The sequence below is a fragment of the Prionailurus bengalensis genome, chromosome A2 (genome assembly GCF_016509475.1).
Source record: "Prionailurus bengalensis isolate Pbe53 chromosome A2, Fcat_Pben_1.1_paternal_pri, whole genome shotgun sequence".
Classification (NCBI taxonomy): domain Eukaryota; kingdom Metazoa; phylum Chordata; class Mammalia; order Carnivora; family Felidae; genus Prionailurus; species Prionailurus bengalensis.
The window spans coordinates 31,046,119-31,074,111 of record NC_057348.1 but is presented as its reverse complement, the minus strand read 5'-3'; the positions used below and the strand labels follow the sequence as shown (position 1 = coordinate 31,074,111).

Sequence of the window (27,993 nt, the reverse complement as noted above, 5' to 3'; positions counted from 1 at the left end):
CTTTCATTTAGCACAGAACCTTGCACAAAGTATTTAATATATGACAACTACTACTATTATTATCATCTAGAAACCTCCTCCAGTTATTCTGCCTTCACCATGGAGAGTATAAATTTTATAGTTTAGGAGAATAAGCACAATAAAAATAATGACAGTTGAAAAGAAAACAATCCCTCCCTCCCTTCCCTAGATGAACTGAATGAATTGCCTTCCTCAAGTCTAAACTGACTTGGTGTGAAATCCCTCATTAAAATCACCTGTCCCCAAAAAGCAGTCTTCCATCTGTATGAATTGATCTGAAATTGGGCAAGGAAAACTGAATCATTTTCAAGGATGAGTGAGAGGGAGCTGTGATTGATTTCTTTGCATTTTGAAGTCCTAATTAAGCATATTGAGTTCCCTGCTACTTTGATCTTTATCGTTATAATGAACTCCTTGGCAAATTTTAACGGGCCATCTACAAATTAATTTTATATTGTTTTTCATCATTGGTAAATCTGACAGATGTTAAGTATATATAAGTGAAAGTCCCTAGGAACCTGTCAGTCTGCTCTGCCAGTGGGGAACCATCAGGTGCCAGAAAAAAAGTCACCTGCCCTAGTGCAGAGTCCTATTTATAATGGCAACCTATTTAATGTTTCGAGAGTCAGGAACACTGGATTGCGTTAAATTCAAACATACCGAAAGGGACCGTATTGAGAAACTTCACTGAAGAGAGACGCTTTCTCCCTTGCCCCAAAGGCTTGCTCCTCAGGGCTGCAGCAAGCTGGCACCTGAACTTAAATCGACATTTCAAATCAAGGAGGCTGACATTCAATTATGAGATGAATAAGACAGCAGTCTTTGCCTCCAAGGATTTACAAAGGATGTAGAAGGTACAAATGTTATTCTTATAAAATATAGTAAAAGAAATCGTGCTTTGAGAATCCAAAGGTTCTCAGGACAATGGAGAAGAATATGAAAAGCTGTCTGGGATGGAGAAGGAGCATTTGCACTGGGCCTTGAATGTTGAGTTGGACATTGGCAGGAGGAGGTGCAGAAATCGGGGGTGAACAGGGCATTCTGGTGGCAGTGGTTATGGGAAGATGCTAAATGACCAATCATCTCAGTCTACCCAGCACTGAGGGGTTTCCCAGGACACAGGCCTTTCAGCGTTGGGATGGGGAAATACCATGCCAACCTGGGGGGAGTTGTCATCCCAGGATACACAAGAAGGGCGGGAGCTGGTTCTGAGAGTATCTAACAGCTTACTTTGACAAAGGACAGTCTCTGAGAGGTGATGTGTAAGTGAGTGACTGTATCTCAAAACCTAGGATGCTTGTTAAAAATAAAGATGCCTCAGCCCTACCCCTGATTTAATCAGAATATAGGCTGGTGGGGCCTAGGTGTATGTGTTTTAAACAAGTTCTCCGGGAGGTTATTAATCATCATATAGTTTGAAAACTACAGAGAATATAGGGTTTGTATCAGGGAAAAAAATCTGAAACACATCTCATATACTCATTACTTAAATACTCAACAGGCTTTCAGTTGTTTATAGTATAAGGAATTCTCTCTTTCCTGTCATAATACCGACAGGAAATACTGGTTATCAACTGCTTTGTAACAAAACAGCTCAAAAGTTAGCCACTTAAAACAACAAATATTTAGGGGCACCTGGGTGGCTCAGTGGGTTAAGCATCTGATTCTTGATTTCAGCTCAGGTGATGCTTTCATGGTTTGTGAGTTCAAGCCCTGCGTTGGGCTCTGTGCGGACAGCACGGAGCCTGCTTGGGATTCTCTTTTTCTGCCCGTCTCCTGCTCTCTCACTCTCTCTCTTAAAATAATGAAAAGCAATAACAACAACACCAATAATTATCTACTACTTTTTGTAATTTCTGAAGGTCAGGAACCCAGAAGGGCTCAGCTGGATGGTTCTGGCTCAGGGTGTCTCATGATATTGCAGTCAACTGTCAGCTATGGCTACGGTCATCTCAAGGCTCAACTCCAGCTAGAGAGGTCATTCATGTGATTGTCTGAAGGCCTCATTTCTTCCCTGGCTGTTGGCTGAAGGCTTCTGATTCCTGCCTCCCAGGTCTCTCCATTGGGCAGACCAACTCAAGGAAGTGTGGGAGGGGGGGGCTACACAAAGAAAGATGTGACTACCAAGGAGGTAGGGGTCATTGGAAGCCATCTTGGAGGCTACTCTTGTAATTCTTAAACTGGACCCATTATATAGATCTGGAGACTGAGGCTCAGAAAGAGTATAACTTTCCCCATCATTCTACAGGTAATGTTATGGCAGGATGGGGACCAAAATCAAGACCTACCTGATGTTTAACTTGTCCAAAACCTTGTAATCACTACACTAATCTTCTTCACAAAAAACATTGAATAAAAACTATCAAATGAACTCACATTTACTAAGACACTGATTTGTCTCATCACTAAACAATAAAATTATACATTTAATGTTAAATAAAATTAAATAACATAAATTTAATTTCCAGAAAGGTGAACCCTTCGTTATGAATCCTCTCCTTTTCTTCCAGTAAGATACATGTGATATTTTTATTGGGGAAAAAAGGTGGTGGGGTAGAAGGGGGAGATTGTGATACTGATACTCCCAAGAGGAAGAAAATGTTGAGTATTTTGCATGAGTCATTCATACAATTCTCACTTGTGATATTTTTAAATCAGAGAATTCCAGCTGGGAGGCACTGAAAGACAAAATCTTTTAACAAGAAATAAAAAAACTGCAGCATGCCCTGCAATTTAGAGGATCAATTCCCTTGTAAATTATGCCATTTCTCTGGATTGGTCTTTCCTTTGCTCTTAGTAATTCTGATATTGTTTAGAGAGGAAAACTACATCCAAATGACCAGGAACTTAAGATTTCTTTTACACACACACACACACACACACTCCTGTTTTTCTTATTCACCTGATTCTCAAGCTGATTGAAGGTCTTACTGTTTCAGGAGTTGGATTGGCCTTGGTGATGCCTTTTTGTCTCCCCTCAGTTCCCAAATGTTTTCCCCTGTTAGAGAACCCACTTGGAGAAAAGGATCTGCTAGAAGTCATTTACAATACAATATAAAATTAACCCAGCTGTTACTGTTTCTGAGAAAATTTGCCATTTAAACATTATCACCGACTGTGGAATGAACAGCTTTTTTGAACAGACCTAAACTAGGAAAAGAGTGCAGAAAAGCCATAAGCACTCTTTGGAGAATTCATGTGATGTTTCAAGGTTAAGTGGGAGCACGTTTTTATGTTGGATCAGTTTTACAGCCCTTGGTGACAGTATAGTTTTGCTCCTCAACTGCCCAGATGTACCCATTGGGAGGGTTTAATTAATTACATGGGACTTCCTTGGGACATGAACCCTATGTCCCTTAACCCTCACAGATCATGATGGACAGTGTCTCCACATAATTCTGCTTTCCCTTGGTCAACTCAAAAGAACCACTCTGCTTTATGGGAGAACACCAGGTAACACCAAACAGTGGTGTGGCTTCTTTAAAAACCTCAGCAAAAATTGCTGGTAGAGTCTAAAAGATCATGTCTGTGAAGCGATAATGAATTTTTTAAAGGGGGAAATAAATGAAACTAAAGTCTACATTCAGTGTTTTCATAACTCTTGATGGCAGCTATCCTCTGTACTTACCAAGAGTCAACCCTGTCCTTAGTTTTTTACAGTTTAAAATTCCACGCTCACAATAAATATATGATGTAGGTATTTGTACCCCAATTTGATGCATAAGATTAAAAATTCTTCCACACTTGGAAGTGATTGAGCTCAAACCTGAACATGAATTTCTCTGGCTCCAGAGGATTAAGTACCTTCTACGGATATAATGAGTTACCGCATAGTAGGCATGCTCACACAAAGGGCTCATATGCTATTTGATTTGCAACATCTGGCAAATTGGCTAAACAGATATTAATGAGTTTATTCTACATTTGAACACCTGCACAGTATGTACACTTGAAGCTTGTACATGGAACTGGTTTGCCCAGGATTTCACCAGTTAGTAAGTGGCCAAGACAGGACCCAGATCAAGGTCTTCTGAGGAATAAATTCAGGCTTCCTTCCCTCTACATCAACCTGCATTAAAGAGATGCTTGGACCAGGGCACCACGAACACAGCAGTGATGTTTACAAGTGTTAAGTTCATATAGAGTATTTTATTCTCAAGTTTTTTTCTGACTTCACAATTACAAGGTAGAATATCTCCAAAGCCAGTATTTCTACATGAATACTTTGCAAATTCTTAAAACTAATAATCTTCACCTCTGGAAATATACATAAAATGCCTTCCTGTAACTCACTGTTAACTTCTAAGCTTGTTATGAGGATTACCCATTATATTTGTATCTAGAAAAACAACACACACACACACACACACACACATATATATATACACATATATATACAAACATATATGTATGTTTGTTTATTTATTTTGACAGAGAGAATCTCAAGCAGACTCTAGACTCAGGGCTGAACCAGATGCAGGGCTCAATCCCACGACCCTGGGATCATGACCTGAGCTGAAATCAAGAGTCAGACATTTAACTGACTGAGGCTCCCCAGGGATCCCTCCAAAATAGTTTTAAAGACACATTTGAAGAAAAGATGATAAATTATGCACATTTATTCAGCGTGGCTGATGAATACTATTGATGGTTTATTTCAATAATGAAAATAAACTCATTAAAATTTTGATAAAATATTCTCATTCACTGAAGAATGTAATATATCACATGCCTAGATAATTTGAAGACCATTGCAATAAAGCGGTATAGAGGAGAGTATAATCAACTCAGAGTCAGGCCCACTGAGATTTAAATCCTGTTCCTATAATTTAGTCACATGGCATTGGACATAATGGTATTTCCAAAATTCAGTCTCCTAATCTACAAAATAATGGCAACCTTTCAAGGAGTGATGAGGAAACATAAAGCCCCTCACATATTGCCTGCCATGAAGGAAATGCTCTAAAAGTGTTGTTTCCCTCCCACTAATCTATATGAATGATAAAAATAGGTTCCTGTGGCAAAAGCCCAGTGTATGGTGGGAAACACCAGCCTAACTCAAGAGTGCATACAGGAAAGCCATGAGTCTTCCAATATAGAAGACATTTCTTTTATGAAAGTTCAAAGAAGTAAAGGAACAACCTGGGAGTTTGAGATGGTTCTAGAAGGATGGGTAAAATTTCAACAGAGGAGAAAATAATGAAACAAGGGATGTTGATGAAAAATGACATTCCAGGTGGAAAAATGACTAATTCATTTATTCATACATCCATTCATTTAGGAAATATTTGCATGCCTATCATGAAACAGGCACAGCTCTAGGTAATGGAATTGTAGAGGTGAAGTTGACAGACAAGCTCATCCTCATGGAGCATACATTCCAGTGAAGCTTATGTGTAACATTCGATATTAGAGTGAAGTTAATTCATTTGACATCAGGTGAGCATTTGAATCTTTTTGTGCTGTAGAGGGCAAGATGGGAACTTTACAAAATCCAGAAGTGTCAAGAAATGACATGAATTAATGCCATAAGCATACACCTGCTAGTTATTGCTAAGTTTCTACAGAGAATTTTCTAAAATAGTTCAGCTCTCCTCATTAAGTCATATGTATTTAAGCAAAACACTGCTGCAGAGAATTTAGAAGAATTGTATAAATTACAATATGTCATTTTCAGAAGATTCACATCGTAGCCTCAGGACAGAAAAATCTTACTTTGGTGAAGGAATATTATAGGAAATTTTAATTGTTCATATACTTCAGTACAAAAATATCTCTCAAAATAATGAATGCTGGTATGTGCATCAAACTCAATATGAGATGGCCAAACAATGTCCTGTATCTATTTCTTCCATACCAATCCAACTTAAAAAACAAAGGCTAAATCCTTGTATTGGAGCCTGTTAAAGAAAACCACAAAATGGAATCCTTTTATACTAGGGTAAGTCACCAAACTAGTACTTAATACCTAACCTGGGGCGCCTGGGTGGCTCAGTCGGTTAAGCGTCCGACTTCAGCTCAGGTCACGATCTCGAGGTCCGCGAGTTTGAGCCCCGCGTCGGGCTCTGGGCTGATGGCTCAGAGCCTGGAGCCTGCTTCCAATTCTGTGTCTCCCTCTCTCTCTGCCCCTCCCCCATTCATGCTGTGTCTCTCTCTGTCTCAAAAATAAATAAATGTTAAAAAAAAAAAAAATTAAAAAAAAAAAAAATACCTAACCTAACTACAGCATCAACTTACCCCAGAAATGTAGTTTTAGGGAATTGCCTGGTCTGCCTCAATGAAATAATCTGTCAGTCCCCTCCTCCACCCAAGGAAGATGAGGTAATCCACCTAAAAAAACCAAAAAACACCCTCATCCTCATCCCTAAGGGAAGGTGACCTTGCCTCATACAATCCTTTCTTTTGGTTTGCTAATAACTTCCTTACCCCACCCTCTTTCCTATAAAAACCTTCATTTTGTATAATTCCTCAGGCTCCTTTCTACTTGCTAGATGAGATGTGCCCAATTCATGAATCATTGAATACAGCCAACTTGATCTTCAAATTTATCCAGTTGAATTTTGTTTTTTAACAAGACTTTTCTAGATTTTGTTGTATGGCTTGAGCTGTCTTTTAAGTCAGTCAATACTTACAAACATATGTCTTTTTAAGTGTAGATATTTAAAAATAAGTGCTCAAAATTCACATTTTCTGAGGGCCCTCAATGTATATTAGGTACTATGCTAAGCGCATTTTGTTCATATACTTCAGTACAAAAATAAATTTCTCAAAATAATGAATGCCAGTATATGCATCAAATTCAGTATGAGGTGGCCAAACAATGTTCCATATCAATGTATATTAGGTCCTGTGCTAAGCACATTTCATACCTAAAAGTTATCCAAAACATCTAAATATCCAGATGTATTTCTCCAACTTGTCAGTGTAACACTACTGAAAAGAAACTCTAGGTCTAAAAAAACGCCAGATTAATAACAGAGCATGAAAGAATAATATTCCTATTTTTCCAACAAGGGAGCTGACACTCAGAAAGTGATTTAAGGTCCTATGGGGAAACAAAGATTCAGGCCTCAATTTTCAAATCTAGTTCTCTTTTCACTAAATCATATTCCACTGCATTGAATAAAAGGATTTCATAGAAACAGACCCCTCTACAGCTTTATTTGTCAATATGCTTTTTTATAAATGAGGTCTCTCTAGAGTAACATTCTTATCTTTGATCAGATTCCCTAGAGGCAGAACCTGAGAAAAAGATTTAGGTGCTCTTCATTTATTGGGGGTGTGCTCTTTAGGAAAAAGAAGGAGAGAGAAGGAGGAGGAGATGATCAAGGACATGATATCAGCTAGAAGTGAGCTATAGTCTACCCTCACCAAGGGCTCTGAAGTGTGAGTCATACCAAAAGTGGTCCCTCCTTGAGGGAAGGGAACCAGCCTCTTGTACCCTGTATTAGACAGTTAGTGGCTGTACGTTTCCCTACAGAGTGTAAGTTCCTGGGTATGATGACTTCCACTCAGTCAAAGGTAATTCTCTAGAGAAAGGGCAGCTCTGACCTGTTGGCAGTCAACATTCACAACAGCAGAGGGAGGAGGAGAGGGCTGTGCACTAGCTCGATAAAGGGATCTGGGCAGAGGACAGAGTCCACCATAATTACTTGATCCTTAAAGCAACCTGAAGATTGGCACCAGGCTGGTGAATACCAGCACCATGACACTTTTTTTTTTTTTTTAACCAAAGCATTGGAATCAGCAGTTCTGTGCTGATGTAACCTTAGAATGAAGACATATAGGTGGGTGGGTGGGTGGGTGGGTGGATGGATGGATGGATGGATGGATAGATGGTCAGGCAGACAGACACAAAGGAAGAGAGAGTAGGATAGCAGAATTCAGCACCTTAAAATATGTCTCTTTGGCAAAGCATCATTTTAGGCTGATTATTTTAAAGAAACTGCAAACACAGGAGAAGCTCTGAAAACTGAGTAGAAGTTATTTTGTAAGAAACATTCACATTTATAAGAGAAATCTTCATTTGTAAGGGAGTACAGGAAGAGGATGATGAGCCAATCTCTAGAAACTCTTATCAGTGCAGAAGGCATGGATTTAAATCTGCATGAAAACCTTATCCGTGTTTTCTGTGCTTTTCCTGGCAACCTCCCATAACCAGCTCCCCATCCTCAACTTTTTTTTTCTTGTCTTTAGCTGAAGATGGTATTTAAGGTAATGACTTCAGCCATTTTGGGAAGTTACTCAGTTTTCCTGGGTCCCTACCATGTATACAGTAGTTACACATGTGATTAGGTTTTGTCTGTTTTTCTCCTGTTAACCTCTTTCCTATCAACTTAATTCTTAGACCAGCCACAAGAACTTTGATAGGCAGGGAAAAATTTTTGTTCCCAACAATAGATAGATGCAATGTACCTTCCAGAATTCACACTCATAACTCCGAATACAAGTACATTTTAAAAGGGGGCTCTGGGCAGTCAGAGTGGTTAAAATGAACAAATCAGGAGACTATAGATGCTGGTGAGGATGTGGAGAAATGGGAACCCTCCTGCACTGTTGGTGGGAATGCAAACTGGCACAGCCACTCTGGAAAACAGTGTGGAGGCTCCTCAGAAAATTAAAAATAGATCTACCCTATGACCCAGCAATAGCACTGCTAGGAATTTACCCAAGGGATACAGGAGTGCTGATGCACAGGGGCACTTGTACCCCAATGTTTACAGCAGCACTTTCAACAATAGTCAAATTATGGAAAGAGCCTAAATGTCCATCAATTGATGAAAGGATAAAGAAGTTGTGGTTTATATATACAATGGAATACTACTTGGCAATGAGAAAGAATGAAATCTGGCCTCTGTAGCAACGTGGATGGAACTGGAGAGTTTATGCTAAGTGAAAGAAGTCAGGCAGAGAAAGACAGATACCATATGTTTTCACTCTTATGTGGATCCTGAGAAATTTAACAGAAGACCAGGAGGAGGGGAAGGGGAAAAAAAAAGTCATAGAGAGGTAAGGAGGCAAACCATAAGAGACTCTTAAAAATTGAGAATAAACTGAGGGTTGATGGGGGGTGGGGGGGGAGGGGAAAGTGGGTAATGGGCATTGAGGAAGGCACCTGTTGGGGTGAGCACTGGGCGTTGTATGGAAACGAATTTGACAATAAATTTCATATTAGAAAATAAAATAAAAGGGGGCTCTGGGTAACAAATTTTATTAAATGCTAATTGCCAAAGTAAAATTCAATCATTTGAAGCCAAGTCATAGTCCCTCTTTCCCCTGCCGCCCATTTCTGTTCACCCACTAGCTCTTCTCTGACAAGTTCTTCTGAAACTGGCAAAGAAACTTGGAAGAGTTAGCCAAAGAATATCCGAATCGCTCTTGAGCGCAGGTGAAAAACATATCCCGATTCTGCAATCAAGGACACTCAACATTTACTGCTAATTTTAATACCAAGCTCCTCTAATGATTAATGAATTCAATGAAGCTGAAGACAAGACATGGAAGTACCTCATCCTGCTGCACAGGAGATAAGTCTGAAGATTAGTATCCCCAACATTTAAATGACTGTCACCACCCACAGAGATACTTCCTTTGTGCTAGTTTCTCAATTATCATGAAACCACTACCATCAGTCTCCTGGGGGTTTGTGATTCAGCTTTGATTATCAAATTCCTGGGATTGTGCTTCCTTATCAACTTTGCATTTTATCATACTTGAAAAAAGTTAGTATTAGTAAGGTCGAGGTAGCAACAATTTTCTCCCTACCCCACTGTTCCTTCATGAAGAATTTCTCCCCGCCCCCCCCGCCAAAAAAAAAAAAAAAAAGAAACAAACTGGCTAGCCTTGTATACTACATGGTCCTGCCCCTCACCCCAAATCTAGCAACAGGACCCTTGGGTGAACCATGCCATAGGTGGAGCTGAGTCAACCATTTTCCCTCTCTTGAGAATTTATGCCAAGAGCAAAACCGTTGGACACCTGAACTGTGAGGTCAGAATCGGGCTTTGGGCAGATATGTCTTCTTTGAACACACAAAAAAGCAAAGCAAGATATTTACAGTAGAAAGTCAGAGAAATGGAGTCAAGACACAAAGAGAAGCAAAGAGAAGATACAACAAAGGCTCAGCAGGATGACTCAGAAAAACACTTCCAGATAATTTTCCAGCTCCCAGGGCTTTTTCCCTCTCCCTCTCCCTCAGGAGGCCTGACTTACCTCTTCTTACCTTTTGATAAATCTTATACCTTCCTATTCTACTTTTTCTTTCTAAGCCAGTTTGAATGGGTTGTTCCTTGCAGTCAAATGACTTCTGTGTGATGATCTCTGATACACTGAAGAACCAGGATGGAATCTTTTTGTGGTTGTTGTTGCTATTATTTTTATTGTCATTATTAGCTCAGCCAAAGCAAAGGGGTGAATGCAGCAACATTTAAAGAATATTTGAAGAACATCTATTGTGTATCTTGTCAGAGACTGGTAAATCTCTCCTCAAGATCCATTCTATCTCTATTAGTAATGGTTTTGTCATGGAGGCAACATGCCCAACTAGAAAGTACATTTCCCAGGTTTTTTTTTTTCTTTTTTTTGCACACAGGGTAGCCAGGTGGTACAATTAGAGCCAACAGGTGTTCCACACTGGTCCCCAGAGTCTCCCCGTGGGATTAACCTGCCGTTGCCAATAGTGGTAACATGTGAAATGTACTCTCTCTCTTGCCTTACTGTTCATTCTCATTTTTACTTCTCCACTCCCTTACCAGTGATTCCTAGGATTACCTCCCCAATAAACTACAGGAATCCTTCTCAGTCTGCTTTTGGGGAACAAAAGGAGTTAACAGGAGTTAACTTCCATAAAGCCACCCTTGACTAATGAGGGATGGACGCCCAGGGGTTACCGTTCTGTCCTTTTGTCCCCTGGGGGTAGAAAGTCCTGAGATGTATTTCATGAGGCTACTCAGGAAGCCCCATGAGTTTATGCAACAACCTCTCCCAAGGAGGACAAACTCTATAATGCGCCCTTCAATTATTTTGCCACTATCTCCATTTCCCTCTCCTGGTCTCTCATGCCTGCTCCCTGGTATCACGTCCCAATACACTACCTTCAGAGATGCCACCTTTGACTTAGGTTTTGCACACAGGGGAATCAAACTAGGATTCTGCAAAACTAGGATACTTGGGCCATCTCTACAATTCCATATTCTCTCTGAGTGACTAAATGGGATGGGGTGTGTGATACACACGGGATTGTACATTCCCAGTTCTTGTCCATATGGCTGACACCACCACCTCGACACAGCTGTTCCACTGTCACTGTCTTTAATCTGATTACCATTCTCTTATTCCTCTTATATGTCCCCCTGAATGCTGATGGTACTGTTCATATGGCCACTGTCAAAACATTACCACACTACCTTGCTAATCGTAGAATAAATGTCTCAGCATGATTTCCTGCTAACTAAACCTTGAAGAAAATGTTTAATTTCTCTGTATCACATAATATTGAGCAGTCTTTGTAGTTTTTATCCTGCTTCCCAAATAAAATGCATAACCTCATTTAAAAATCCTAATATCCTGTGGGATATTCTTGCGCTGACAAATTAATGCAAACTTTGACAACTGTCATCTTGCTTCATATCAGGGGCAAATAGGAAACTCTTTCATTTGTTTCATCTTTTTACTTCAATGTACAAAATGGATGTGTAAATGTAAAAAATTCACAAGCACATAAAAATAGGTAAAATGCATAAAAAGCATAAACTAAAGAACTGGTAAAATTTGGAGAATGTGCAGTCTAATAAATCTTTGCAAGTTGGTTTGAAAAACTCCTAGAGGTCAGCTTTATATGATGTGCACTAAACAATAAATGTAAAAATGAAATTTCTAAAGAGCAGAGCCACTTCACAATGAATATATTCTACTACCTAGCAGCCAGTCTCTATCTAAGTTATTTACTATAGTTCAACACAACCCCCCTCCTTGTAAACCAGATGGATGGGCTAATTCTCACCACTCTGCCGTATAAGGTAGTAACCACCAGCTATTTAAAGGTAAATTAATTAAAAATAAATAAAACTGAAAACACAGTTCTTTAGTTTCAAGTACTTAGTAGCTATATGTGGCTATTAGTGACGACTACATAGAACAGTGAAGATGAAAACCTCTCCATTATTGCAGAATGTTCTGTTGGACAGTCCTACTCTGCATAAATACCCAGAATCTTCTCCCATTAGGATTCATTCATTCATTGATTCCTTAAGCTATAAATAATTAACTGTACTTTTTATGAACAGAATTCTTTGAGATTCTACTGGTTGAGAAATTCAGTTCTTCTCAATGCCTCACCAAGTACCCAAATATGTATTACCAACTTCCCCTACATTGTTGTTGCACGTCAACTGGGGAGACCCCCGGCTCTCCTGGTGGCTTGACCCAGACTGTCCCAAAAGTGTCACCAAAGGTTCTTGGTTTTGACATGAGAAAGAATTCGAGGACAGACACACAACAGTGGATGAGTGACACAAGCAGGAAAGTTTATTAACCCAAGAGTACACTCTCCAGAAGTGAATGAGTGAGTGAGTGAGAGAGAGAGAGAGAGAGAGAGAGAGAACACCCTGGGGGTGGGGTTTCTATCTTTTCCTGAGAGTTGTTAATTAGAGGGTGGAATATTCATTACTTGGGGTGGGAATGCAGGGTTTCCCACTTTTTCTTCCTAATTTGGTCAGGGGTCTCCTCTCCTGGCACCCACCAACTCGGGCCTGTCTGGTTTGACCTGGTTTCTTGTGGAGTGCTGCCAGGACAAGGTCTCTGACTTCCCTAACAGTTGTCCATGACTTCCTCATTGCTGGCCTCCAGGTATCCTATTAGAACCTAACTAACTGCCTACTCAAACAATACAAGCCACCGCCTCAGTTCCATTAAGGTTTTGGCCCAAGAATAGTCCCGATATTTCTATGCTCTTGACACTTAGCGAAAAAAAAATTATCTTCTCTGAAGAAAGGCAAAAGGGACCTGTGGACTCACTAATTCCATCATTTAAAAAACCAAGTTAGGATTAATCTCTGAACACCAGAAATGATGGAACATCAGACAAATTGCTCCTGAAAATCTCTTGTGCAAGAAGATAACTTGGCCAGGTCCTTAGGGGTGCAGAGACAAAGCTCCCAGGATGCCAGAATGCTGTGGTGCAGTGGGAACAAGCTGGAGACTATGGGCCATATCCAGAATTCAGCTATGTTTTGTTTATTCTGCAAAGGATGGCTCTTATAATGTTTGAAAAATGTAAGATACTTCCTGTATTAAAACTTCCCAAGAATAGCATCAAAATCCTTATCTATTTTCTCAAGAAAAGTGGAATTATATGGAAACATTGGGTCTGTGGTCCCACTCAAGAATTGGCTGGCAAAGCAGATGTTCCTATAAGCAGAAATCCATTTTCCAGTGTGCCAATTCAAAGCAAATCAAAACTATCCTTTCCTTTATTGTTTTATCAAGTGGACTTCTAAAAAAAAAACAAACACACACACAAAACAAAAAACAAAACAAAATAAAAAACAATTCCTGAAAAAAAAGGCCTTGTCTTTGAACTGCAGAGAATTTAAGAACTTTGCTCTGCCTGCCCATCACAGAATCCACCTTGGTGGATATTTTTTTCCCAAGAGGTACAAATGGCCTGGCTAGATGGTGGGGCTTGTCTTCAGGTATAACCTTGGTTCACTTACAGCTGTGGACGGCACACCTGTTGGCTAGGATGGCTCTTCCTGTTAGGGATCTGGTCCCTGGGAGAGAATCAGAACTTTTCATCTCTCTTACTGCTAGGTTAAGCACACATGGTCTTTTTTAAACACAGAAGACTTGGGGCGCCTGGGTGGCGCAGTTGGTTAAGCGTCCGACTTCAGCCAGGTCACGATCTCGCGGTCAGTGAGTTCGAGCCCCGCGTCGGGCTCTGGGCTGATGGCTCAGAGCCTGGAGCCTGTTTCCGATTCTGTGTCTCCCTCTCTCTCTGCCCCTCCCCCGTTCATGCTCTGTCTCTCTCTGTCCCAAAAATAAATAAACGTTGAAAAAAAAAAATTTAAAAAAAAAAAAATAAAAAAAAAAAAAATAAACACAGAAGACTTGGGTTCAAATTTCAGCTGTTCTATTATCTACTGTACACAATTAAACATTCCTTGTTTCTTTTTTCTTTTTTTAAGTTTATTTATTTATTTTGAGAGAGACAGAGACAGCACAAGTCGGGGGGTGGGGGGCGCAGAGAGAGAGAGAGGAAGAGAGAGAGAATCCTAAGCAGGCTCCACACTGCCAGTGCAGAGCCCAGTGCGGGGCTCGAACCCACGAAGCCATGAGATCATGACCTGAGCCAAAAGCAAGAGTCAGACGCTTAACTGACTGGGCCACCTAGGCGCTCCACACATTACTTGTTTTTCTAAGAGTCGTGTCCCTTAAACATGGGAAAATAGTGATGCATACGTTCTAAAAGAGCTGTTAGAATTAAATGGCCTAACATGTAGAAAGCATTTCACACAGTGCCTAGAGCTCAGTAAGTATACAGTGAATGCTAACAGCTGTTATTTTAATTCACAGGGAGGCCAAGGTGGCCCAAAATAGCCATATGTAAGGCAGAGGCAGGGTGCATCCATAATGCTGATGCTGTTGATGATAGCAAGTGTGGTCAGGAATGTGATCCAAGAAAGAGAGGACATAAACGCCCATGGCATCAGGCAGCTGCTGAATTTATTTTACTTCATCAAAGGGGAGTTCTGTAATCTCCAGCCAGATATGCCCCAGGATTCCTCACAGGGTATAGGGACACTATGCACTCTGCCTTTCCCTCAAAACAACTGTTAAAGTTCTAAATGTCTCAAACCTGAAGAAGGTATGGTATAAATTTGTATACATGAGTCACTATATATGAGTCACATATACATGAGTTTCACATTTCAGAAAGGTACTGAGCGCTTATGAGTATCATTTAAAGTAAAATAAGTTTGTGATAAGTTCAATATTAACCATATAAATAAAATGCAAATAGAAGAGTAAATTTATATGATAAAACTACTCATAAAGGTTTTATAACAATAGTAATTACCTTCAGCATTCTAAAAATTACATAAATCTGTTCTTATATAATGAAATAGAGAAAGAATGGCTTAGTATTTCCTTTTCTACCCAAGTCAGAGTATAGCAATCTAAATAATTTCCAAACGGTGGAGTAGTACCATGACCCAGAAAGATTAAGACAGCAGCTTATATAAAAGTCTACGTGGATAGAACCATGAATTTGGCACCCTCAGCTACTTCTTTATAAATCCATTCTGTTCATTAAAATATTTCCAAAAGAAAGTAAAAATATATCCAATGTTATGAAAAAATGTGCAATTTCTTTGCATCATTAAGTACATACTTAGCCAAGATTTCACTTCCATCTATAAAACTGGACATTTAAATGATAATAGGTGCACTGGTGCTACCTCATTCCTGACAATTGTTTCAAATACCTTAAAAACATATAACCTTTTGAACCAGAAATTCTACATCCAGAAATTAAGCAAGTAATAATAAAAGTACACTACCAGTTATTTTGATGGAGGGATTGGTTCTTTGGAGGTTAAAATTATTACAAATATACATTTGAAAAGTACTTAAACTAGAAACAAGTTAAATAATTTCCAGGACAGGCATATAGTATAATCATATATAGCCACAGAAATTATGGACAAAGACATTTTATCTAGTAGCCTGGAAATACACTCATATTAAGGGGAACGAAACAGGTGATAAAATAGTGCCTACCTATCTGTTATGAGTTGAATTGGGTCCATCCTGTCCTCCCTCCAAGATTCAAATGTTGAAGTCTTTTCTCCTGGTACCTCAGAATGTGGCCTTATTTGGGAACAGGGTCATTGCAGATGTAATTGGTTAAAATGAACTCATACTGCAGCGGGATGGGCTGTAATGCCTTACGACTGGTGTCATATACAAAGGGGGAAATTTGGACACAGTCACACAAGAGAACATCATGTGAAAACAGAGGCTGAAATTGAGGCAACATATCATCTACTAGCTAAGGAATACCAAAAATTGTTAGCAAACCACCAGAAACTAGGAGAGAGGTATGGAACAGGTTGCCCATTGAGGCTCTCAGAAGGAATCAACCCTATCCATTCTTGGGTTGGACTTGTACCATCCAGAACTAGAAGACCCTAAGTGTCTGTGGTTAAGCTACCCAGTTGGTGATGCTTTGTAATGGCAACCCTACCAAACGAATGTATCATTTTTGCAGGAAAAAAGATACATGAACATGAAAATGTCTGAAAGTATACTTTTCCAAATATCAGTGTTGGTTATCTCTCAGCAGAAGGACATTGGGTAATTTCTATTTACTAATGTTTGTGATTTTAAGTTAATAAACATTTTATTTCTACATAAAATGGCTCCAGATAACATGTCAAAAAAATTCACCTCAGAATACATATATGCTCAGTATGTTTGGATCATGGCAGGCAGAGAAGGGGCAGGGGGTCCTACAGACATGGCTTGAAATCCTCCTTTAGTCATTTACTTATTTTGTATACAAATGAGCCTTATAAGGTCATTCATTGTAAGGTATTAATGAGATTGTGTACATAATGTAGGTAGCACTGACATATACAACCTGACACACAGCAAGAGATCATTTCTTTACAGCCATTGCAGTGAACTCCCAGTATTTATGGGAACTTTGTCCTTTTTTAAAGCAAAGAAGTATGTTATTCCTTTTGGAAAATAGCTTCACAAATGCATGGTCACCTTGCCAAAGCCTGTAGGCAGCCTGGGGCTCCAATGTGTCTGGGACACTGATCTAGGACTTGACAGTCCAGTCTAATCGTTCTTTCCTTTCAAACCACACCTGCCAAATTTTACTATCCCACTCAAACTCATTTGGGTTATGAAGACCTGATCTTTACGGCCTTTAATATGAAGAATGTATGTGTGCATGTATGAGGGGAGGGGAAGGGAGGGAAGATATCTAGGAATGTCTAGAAAAAAAAATTACACGTGAATTTTCCAATTTATTATTTCTACACATTGGTGGTAAGAAAGAAAGAAAATAAGTATGTACTGAATGCTTGCTATGTGCCATTACTCTTTGTAAATATTATCCTGTTTAATGAACACAGTAATTCTGCCTGCTAGTTATCATGATTTTCACTGGTATAAATATGCAAGGACCAGAGAGGTTAAATAATATGTCCAAAGTCACATAGCTTCTCAGTCATAGGGCTGACAGTCAAGACCAGGTATTCTTTTTTAATGTTTATTTTTGACAGAGAGAGAGAGACAGAGCATGAGCAGGGGAGGGGCAGAGAGAGAGAGGGTGACACAGAATCTGAAGCAGGCTCCAGGCTCTGAGCTGTTAGCACAGAGCCCAACACAGGGCTCGAACTCGCAGACCGCGAGATCATGACCTGAGCCAAAGTCGGATGCTCAACCAACTGAGCCACCCAGGCACCCCAAGCCCAGGTATTCTTTCTGTACCAAATGAGGCAAAGGTAGCAAATAAAGCCAGACATGAAAAGACCCACACAAATCAGTCTGCAATTTAAAATCATTTTAAAAGGAGAAAAAGTATAATATTTACACCTCAAATTTACCTACTGTGGCTGGTAAACTTGGTGGCTTCCCCTAAAAGAGCTACAATACCACTAACAATTTCATACAGATTCTTTTTAACAAGTACGTATCTTTTAAGATAAATTTCACATTCATATGTAATAATCATGCTTTTGCTTTCAACTGTTTCATAAGTAGAATTCATAATGTTTTTCTGGCAATAGAAGTTCTTATATAAATTCTAGTAGAGGATTATGAAACATGCAAATAAGCCTCCCCCCTTTCCTCAAACAACTGCAGCCAGAGAAAAACATTAAGGTATCACATCAGGCACTGCCCAAAGAGGAAAGATTCCCTGGACACCTGAGGTCTAGTGTTCTAGATTCAGGGTTAGTCAATATTTATTGAGCCCTCTGATAGGAACTTCATGCATGTTAATTCTTTTTATTTCACAGCACCTGTGTTAATGGATATTATCCTCATTTTATAGCTCAGGGAGGTGAAGGGAATTGTCTAAGCGTTGAGCCACTGATTCATTTTTATCTTTTAAACATATTTTTGCTATAGGTAAAATCCCTAGAAATTGGAAGTTCAGCAAACCTGATTTGCCTATGAACTCATCCAAGTTCTGTGACTGAACTCAAGCTTGTGGCTCTAAGTGAGCACACTCTTAAGGCATCATGATAATCCCTACTTATCCAGCTACACCATTTTCCAGCTTAAATATCTCCCTGGATTTGCCATTCTTCACTCAGTTCATGGGTTCATACCTAGTAATTTCCTGGTATTGCTCTTTCTTTCAATCTAACCCTTCTGCCTTCTCAGTTCTTTTGGATCCCAGCTTCAGGAAGGAGCCCAGGGGGGATGCCAACTGTCTATCAGGTGCAGGCAAAACCATCAGGTGAATTAAGGGCATGAAAGCATAGCCAGGCAGTCTCATGGTAGACCAGATGGATATGTGAGCACTTCTTGTTAAAGCCATAGGGGGTATGTCTTTTTATTTGGCACACAAATCCTTCAAAATAGCAAATCCAAAGAATGGCAGCCCATACACACACACACACACACACACACACACACACACACGGGAAAGACAAAATTCATTTGCTCCTTCTGCCTCCACGATGGAACCTTTGGCTTGAGTAATTTATCAGGCACGAAAAAAGAATTTAAGTGTTCACATCTTGCTAAATATCCAGATCCTTTCTGAATTCTACAGAACTCTTCATAATTATGTTTTCACAACACATTCCTGAACGTGATTTCTTTATACAATGGATCAGTGAATAAAGACTGTGTTAGAGGAGCGCCTGAGTGGTTCAGTCAGTTGAGTGTCCGACTTCAGCTCAGGTCATGACCTCGCAATTCTTGAGTTCAAGCCCTGTGTAGGGCTCTGTACTGACAGCCTGCTTCAGATTCTGTGTGTGTGTCTCTCTCTGCCCCTCCCCTGCTCACACTCTGTCTCAAAAATAAATAAACATTAAAAATTAAATAAAAAAAGATTTTGTTAGAAAAGAGACCCAAGATCAGCAAATCTTTATCAGGGAATGGGAATATTTTTGAGGAGTAAAAAGGTCCCTAAGAGGGTTTGGACATCCCTAGTCATTATGGAGACATTTAAATTTTGTTTGTGCTCCGGTAGCATGATAGTGAAAAGGGACCTGAATTGGGATTGAGAAGACATGACTTTAAGAAGGAATGATATATATTGTTCCCACTGTTTTCACTGGAGAAATCATTTAATTTCAAGACCTAAGGGTAATGAGTAGTCGCTATTAATGCGAGCTAAGATGGGAAAAATGATTAAGATGAAGGAGTCTGCCATTCAATTGCCTAGGTTCAAATCCTGGCTCTAGTCACTTACTAGCTGTATGACTTTAGGCAAGTAGTTTGATCTCTCTAGGCCTCAGATTCTTCATCTGTAAAAAAGAATTATTGCTTGGTCCTTCAAAGGTGATTGTGAGATTAAATGAAATAATACATGTATAGCACTTATTAAAGTGCTTGTCTCTACGTATTAGTATTCATATTACTTGTATCTATTTTATGATCATCTCACCATCAATGTGCTCACAACAGAGAGAAAATAACAGAAACAAAAGATAATATGGCAATAATAAATTGAGCAAACTTTATGTTTATACTGTGCTAGAAATGTTAAGTGCATTTATAGGTAACATATCATCAAGTTTAACAATCTCTTCCTTAGTTACAGTTAGGAAGACTTAGTATGGACTAGACACTGTGCTGAAGGTTTTGCAAACATTATCTTACTTAACCCTTATGGCGACCAAAAGATGTGACACTTATATTCCTCCTTCGATGGCTGCAGACCCTGAAGAACAGCATGATTATGAAGTCACCTCCACTTTCCATGGCTGGGAAGAAGAGCCAGTTTTCCAGCGTAAGGCACATGCCAAAGCCCACGCTCCTGCACCCACCATGCTGCCTTTTTTCATGGTGATTCTTGCTTGTCAACCAATTTCTCTCCTCCTCTCCCTCAAACAAACAGCACCTATCACACCAGGCAAGCCAATGACTCTTTCATGAGTAGATATTCAGGACAAAAAAAAATTAAGTGGGATAAGAATCTTAAACTAAAAACAAACAAAAAAACCACATTAGTGCGTTCCTGTTTTCTACCACAGGAATAAGCACAAGAACTAGTTAATGTAGTATTCTAACATTAAGGGCCAGAGCTCAATTAAAAAATGAAGTGCATGTGGTTTGAAGGAATATATTTTCCTTCACAAACGGATCATCTAATCACAGACAAGACCTCATCATTCCTTTAAAGAAGAGGTGATGAACAAGTTGGCCTAAGCTCTGGAGCCCTGTGAGCTGAAGAGCCAAAGGTACACCCCCTCGAATAACATTACCAATGTGAGTCCACCAAATGATCTCATCATAGAGAATTCCAGGAATGCTGGTCCCAGATATCAAAGACGTAACATCTTGAGAAAACGGCCAGCACTACCTTAATGGAAGGTGTACTCATAAAACAAATGATGTATTCTTCCACTAGACATGTAGTGGAAGGGCAGAGAGAGAGAGACAGAATCTGAAGCAGGCTCCAACTCTGAGCTGTCTGCACAGGACCCGATGCGGAACTCGAACTCACGAACCACGAGATTATGACCTGAGCTGAAGTCGTAACCGACTGAGCCACCCAGGCGCTGCCCAGAGTCATTTAGACTGGAAAAAAGTATTTCTTTATCATTACCATCATGATGATTACAATTATCTTTACTTTTAGAGGACATTTAATAGTTTACAAAGTATTTTACATGCCTGATCTCACTTAAAATTTACAACACTGTGAGAAGCAAAGGGTATTGCCCCAGTATTCAGGTGAGGAAACTGAGGTTCTCAAAGAAAGGATACGATAATAGAATGAACAAGAATAATTACAAATATAGCCAAAGTCAAACACATGCCCGAAGAAGATGAAGACTCAAAGAAAAGTCATGTATTTCTACACATATTCCTTAGGGACTATTTTTTCTACTAACACGTGACCTTTTCTTTTTTGAAGTTTTTTTTACTTTGAGAGTGGGGAGAGGGAGAAAGAGGGAAGGAGAGAGAGAGAAAGTGAGAGAGAGAGAGAATCCCAGGTAGGCTCCACACTGTCAGCCCAGAGGCCGAATCGCGACTTGATCTTACAAACCGTGAAATCATGATCTGAGCCAAAATTGAGAATTGAACACCTAACCAACTGAGCCACCCAGGGGACCGGACTTTTTTGTTTGTTTGTTTCCCCCTTACCTGGGTCAGGAAGAGATGTAAATCCTCTGGGGAACAGAGAACTAAGAACAATGTCTGTACTTGAGCATGAAGGCAGGATCCCTACCCTGGGAGACTCCCAAGTGCCAGGTGTAGCTGGGTATTAGGGTGTGGTTAATAACTGCCTGAGGCTGATCCTAGAATGCCTTCATCTACAACCTGGAGAATTCAGTTGGATACATGTAACTCTTCCAAACATAAGCAACGTCTATGGATTATGATTTAAGAAAAATGAGGAAGATTCTCTCCCTGCACCTCAACAAAAAACTCTGGAGAACCAACTGCCTGCAATTCTTTCAAGAGACCTTTTCCTGTAGGTTCCACACTGACCTCTCTGCAATGTTCTTTGAAATGCAGATACTCCAAGGGCAAGTTCCTGAAGAATCATTTATGCAATGATAAAAACAAATAAAGAAAACACAACAAAAACCCCCAACCATGACAGCATGGTATACAGAGAGAGGGGCTTAACGAGGTACATGCAAGGTGAATACAGATTTTCTACTTCTGAATTTTGCCAAGATTCTAACTCGCAAGAGGTTTCCATAACGTTCTAAATTACCTTCCAATGGATTTCTACTTTCTCCTTTTTCATCATCCCCAGAATCACCCAAATCATTATCATCATCATCATCATCACCACCACCTTCATAATTTGTTGAGCGCTTTTTATAGCCCAGGCACCGTGCAAGGTGGTTTACTTTCATTAAGTCATTTAATCATTATGGCAGCCCTTTGAAGTAGGAGCCATTATCAATCCAATTTAGAGATGAGAAAAATAAAGTCTAGTGAAATTAAATAAATTGTCCCAGGTCACCATGCTAGTGAAAAATAAAATCAGGATTCAAATCCATAAGTAACATTTTTCTCTTTTTTCTGTACTTATGGGGCCAAACACCAATGGTCTTAATAAACTTGGAAGTGCATTAAGTGATGAATCCATTAGCATACTGGGGAGTTGCTCTTTTATGAAAAGTGTATTTATTGATTCATATTCCAATCACACATGATTTTTGTCACTAATTGAGAGGCTAGAAAGTTATAATTAAATCCACATTAATGTAGCTTTGAAATTACATCAGGCCCTCAATGACAGATTGCTGCTCATAATTTAAATATCTCGCATGTTAGAATTCCCTGTCGTGTTTATACTTAGGAAAAAAAGAAAGACTTGTCTGACTCATGCACACAGATTTTTTTTAAGAAAATAGAAAAAAAAAAAAAAAGGACCACAAAATGAGATTAAGTTATTGGCTTTATAATCATAGTCTTTTTCTATGTATTTTAAATGAAGAGATACTAATTTTTAATTAGAACCTATTCGACCTTGGTTAATTAATAACCAACATAAAAAATAAAACAATATAAAAGACAACTGATATCTGTTATATTCGTCTCTAAATGCAAACCCTCCTTGGCATTTTCAGAAAAGCCTTCAAAAATATATCTTAGTGGGTGAGATAAACACTGCAAATAGGATAGTATCTGCCTTTTAACATTTCTTTGAGGATTAGAGATAAGATACAGCAGGTGCCTGCCACACTGAACAAGGCAGAAAAGTGCAGCATTTAAGAGAATACATTTGGGAGTGAGAGTGCTCAAATCTTGGCTTTGCCACTTCCCACAATTTTGTTCTTGATCAGTTAGTTAAGTCCCTGCACTTCATGGTGAAATGGAAATATTAGTCATATAGATTTTAATGTGCTGAGGTATTGAAAGCACTAAAATATAGCGCCTCACATGAAGCCTGCATGAGAAAGGTAGCTCTCGTTCCTTTTCTCATTAAGTGTTCAAAATGGTGATACATTATGTTAATTATATGTTATATCTTATTAACTATATTATTGCTTTATTTTGTTACTACCAATCATGATTATAAATGCTATTAGTATCAAGTAAACAGAATGTCTTCTGTTTGTTTGGAAAACATATTTGAGGACTTAGATTCAGGGATGAAGTTTATGCAAAGCAGGTGCCTCCATTTACATGAAGTAGTAGCCCCTATGGCTCATCTGTCAGACACACTGCATCCCTGGATTGGCTGGCTTCCTTTGGAAAGGCAGAAAGGAAAAGCAGAATGGAAACGTGAAGTTCAGGGCTGTTGCAGAAATGGTATAGCACAGTTTGAGATGGATGTCAAAGATTAAGGATTAGAGGAATCAGGCAATTTGACCTAGCAGGAATTTCTATAGGGACAGAATCTGGACTTGCAGCATCATGATGCTGGAAGACTGTGCTGAATATCATTTGTGGAGCTGAAGTCCTTTTGATGCCCTTACATCTACACTAATTCTGGTCCTGGGTGATGGAGATGTGTTGGGGTCTGCCACATTCTAGTAACATAAATCCACAGGTGTATATTCAGAGCTTTGTAAATAGTACAGGGAAGAAAGAATGTGCTGATGATACTTTAAAAAAAAAAAAAAAAGACCAAAGTCCAACTAGCAAAGAACTGAAGTAGCAAAGTAAGAGTGATCAGTGGAAGGCAGGATTCTATTAGTTTTCAGAGTAAGACTGAGAAATGGGGTAAATGTAATTTTTTTTTTTTTTTACCATTTCCAAATCAAAGTTTAAGAGATTTGCTGGATCTATTCTATCATCATGGAATAAATGAAACAGACCACTGGGATCAGTGTTATGTCCTGAATTTTGAGTTTGACTCAAAAGATAGTGAGAAGTCCTTGACCTCATTTAAGTAGAGATTAAGAATTGCAAGGTTTGCTTCAAAGTCTTTGAAATTGGCTAAAGCTTTCCCCTGAAGGCTTAGCTTTTATACATTATTTAAACTTTAAATCTACTATATCCATGAGCCTTTCCTAAGCAAAGAGCACATAAAGTGCATGTTTCACCCTAAGGCTATAAATCCAAAATCAGTGGATGTCTTTAGAAGTAACGCAACTTCATATGGCCAATCCATAGGAAATCATTCATAAGTTACTTTAAAAAATTACAGTTGTGCACAACTGCAGACAAGTGACATGTCTGTGGTTCTTCCTGCAAAACATAGCTTTCCTTCGCCCCCTCCTCTTCCCATTGCACCTCAAATTATGCCCTTTGGAAAAAAATCAGTTTTAACGGTTCCGTGGTACACATCTATGCTTTTCTCTGTGCTCAGACAAATCTGTTTCTCTTTCTCTCTCACACACAACTATATGTCCCCTTTTCTATTTTTTACAAAAATAGTATTATACTCTGTGCATTACTTTGAAATCTGATTGAATAAATTGTGGACTAAAAAAATGAAAGCCACTTGTTTCCATTTAATGGAACTTAATTAAACTTGTTTAATTTAATTTTGTCAAATATTAAGAATGAAACCCTTTTTGGGGGCGCCTGGGTGGCTCAGTCGGTTGAGCATCCGACTTCGGCTCAGGTCATGATCTCACAGCTCGTGGGTTCGAGCCCCACGTCGGGCTCTGTGCTGATGGCTCGGAGCCTGAAGCCTGCTTCGGATTCTGTGTGTCCCTCTCTCTCTGCCCCTAATCCACTGGCATTCTGTCTCTGTCTCTCTCAAAAAAACAAATAAACATTAAAAAAAAAAAAGAATGAAACCCTTTTTTTTGCACTTGACAATTTTATCAAAGACAATTACATATACTGACCTTAAGGTCAATGCATATTAATTTAACTCACTTTTTAATGGCAGTATAATATTTCATAACATATATGAATCACACACTAATGATTTTCCTATGAATGGACTGTTTCCAGCTCTTTCCTCTACAAATGATGTTGCAGTCAATATCCTTGAACATATATCTTTATATACACTTTTATTTATAAATACTAAAAAACAAAAGGATTATAGTTCAAAAATTTTAAGGAGCACCAACTTTAAAGCTGCTTTCCATAAAAAAGGAGAAACTGGGGTATTATTAGTGCTCTGTCATCATCAATTTTCACCTTTAGCTCATCACTTAACTGTTTACCAAGAACTCTGAAAGGCACTAGGGGGGAACACAGAGACAAACAGAACAAGTTTCCTGCTAAGAGATCACACACTCTCTCATTGTCACTATCTCCCACAGAAAAAGATGGCTCAGAGAGGCTCCTCCTACTAATGCATACGGTAACATAGATATTCCTTCTCTCTCTCCACTTTGTTAAACTTGCTCAGTTACTAACCTTCTTCTATTTCTCTGCTTTCACCTCTTTACCTTAGCACTTATAAAAGGTAGATCAAGGGGCACCTGGGTGGCTCAGTTGGTTAAGCATCTGATTTCGGCTCAGGTCATGATCTCGCTGGGTTTGTGAGTTCGAGCCCTGCATTGGGCTCTGTGCTAACAGCTCAGAGCCTGGAGCCTCCATCAGATTCTGTGTCTCCTCCTCTCTCTGCCCCTCCCATGCTCATGCTCTCTTTCTGTCTCTCAATAATAAATAAACATTAAAAAAGGTTTTCAAAAAGGTAGATCAACTAACTTCTCTGACTTTTTAAGCTTTGTTTTGGTTTGCCCCCTTGTTTCTTTTTTGTTTTTATCCCTTATTCAGGCTCTCTTCCACAAAGAGAATGTAGTAACTGATCTGCAAGCATAAGCTATTCCACCTTATAGCCTTAGAGGCCTAAAAGAGAGGAAAGACTATAAATATTTTAGGTGTAATAAATGTTCTACTAATCCTTTCCCTCTCCCTTTCTCTTTCCTTCTCCCCCCCCCCCCTCTCTCTCTCACCACGCACATCAAGAAAAAAACAACTATAATGCAGTGTGATAAATTCTCATGAATAAAATGTAATGGAAGCCCAAAGAATGGGAAGCCCAAAGAATTCTGTTTGGGGTAGAGGAAAGGAAAAGGAGGCAATATAAGACAACTTCCTGAAGGTAATATTTAAGCTGAGGTTAAAAGACACACATTTTTTTCAGGCTTGGGGTGTGAGGACGAAGGGAAACTTAAAGTGCTTTTGAGTTTTGGAAGAAACCTGGATAGCTTAGGGTAGTGGTCCTCCAGCTTAAAAGTGCATAGGAATTATCTAGGGAGCTTGTTTAAAACGCAGATTCCCGGGCACCCATCTTCCCAATATTGTGAACTGATATCCAGAAATCTGCATTTTAAACAAATTCATCCAGGTTTACTGTACTTGGAAACATACTGGTAGAGGCTGTGTGGTGAGTAGTGACATGGAATGATGCTGTCACAGGACTGAAAAGAATACAGATTAATGTGTCAGGTAAATGACAATGTGAGACAATCAGAGATACCAGAAAATTGATGTCAACTCTTTGAATCTTGTTTTGAGACACAATGGCTTGGCAATGGAGTTCTGATTTTGATCAAAAACCCCTGCTTTTCCACAGGGAATGTTTATTGAATGTCTGAATGAATGAATGAGGGCAGAATTCTGAGAAAGCGACCGGAAGCCTCCCAGACCATGAGCCCTGCTGGCTTTGTTTAACCTGGCTGTAAGGGCCACTGTTTTCTAATGGCCATCCAGAACCGCTAGTTCAAGCTTTCCAAATGCTGTCTTGATGTATGTCAAACTGATAACATTCCTGCATTTTAATGCAGGCCCACAAACAAGGCAAACGTGATTACCCTGTAGATCATCCGTGTAAACGCACCACAGTTGTGTAGCCAAAGCCACACACTAGCCCTCGGAGCTAAGATCAGGGAGGACGGGGCACGCTCTTACATAATTTCCCAGCTAGTCAGTGGTAGGGCCTGTGATTAATGCTACATGACGGGCTTTGAACTTTCTGTCCAGATAGGTCCGCTTGCCTCTCAGAGCTCCTAGCAAGAGAGAACGTGCGACCTGCAGATTTCACTCTGAATAACCATCATCCCAGCCAACAACACCAACACTGCTCTGTGGCCCCGTGAGTAGCTGTTTCTGTGCCTCCCTGCTTGTCAACAGACAGGTTGCCAGAGGACTGGCAAAATGGTTTTTTTTTAATAGGGGTACAAAGCCAAAGAGTAACAAAACTTCGGAGAGCCCAGTGGCTGAAGAAAGCTATACCAAGAAGGCTGGGGGCATCGGGGGGGGGGGGGTAGGCTGTCCTGGGAAAAATCATTAGAGTCCTCGAGGAGTGGCCGGGGTAGAGAAATTATAACGTGGAAGGAAGAACTCGTGCTGTCTCCACCAACAGCATTCACAGCCTGGAAGCGCCTCGCTGGAGCTCCCGCAGGGCGGCTGACCACAGGCTTCCAGCATCCCAGTCCGGGCGCAGAGCTGCCTCAGTGCTGAACAACTTTCGAGCTCCGCCAAGTGGAGGCCCAGCCTTCAGAGAGTCCCTCCTCTCCAGCCTTCACCGCGCCCCCCCCCCCGCGACCCCGCGCAGAAGTGCAGGTAAGGCCCGGAGCCTCACCTCCACCGGCTCCCCTTCCCACCTCTCCATCTCCCGGGGGCTCCCGACAGCAGCCCCTGCGCGCGTGCGAGCGGGAGGCGAGAGGACACCTCGGGGCGCCTGCAAAAGCCCGTCCACATTCCCGCGGCCAAGCTGGGTCCCTCCAGCCGGTCCCCGCCAGCCCGGAACGGCACCTGCGGAGTGGGGAGGTCTTTGGAGCGGGGGCCGAGCCCCGGGCTCGCAGCGGAAGCCAGCGGAGGGCGCCCCTGCGGACCTCGCCTCACCTGACGGCTCGGCGCCCGGCCCCCCTCCGCGCACACAGCCCGCACTCA

The 27,993-nt window shown here is 40.2% G+C and overlaps 1 protein-coding gene across 2 annotated transcripts in view; it reads right to left on the bottom strand.

Moving 5' to 3' along the window:
• Positions 1 to 27,993, bottom strand: part of SYNPR (synaptoporin) — a 309,486-nt gene that overhangs the window by 281,072 nt on the left and 421 nt on the right. The window lies entirely within an intron of this gene.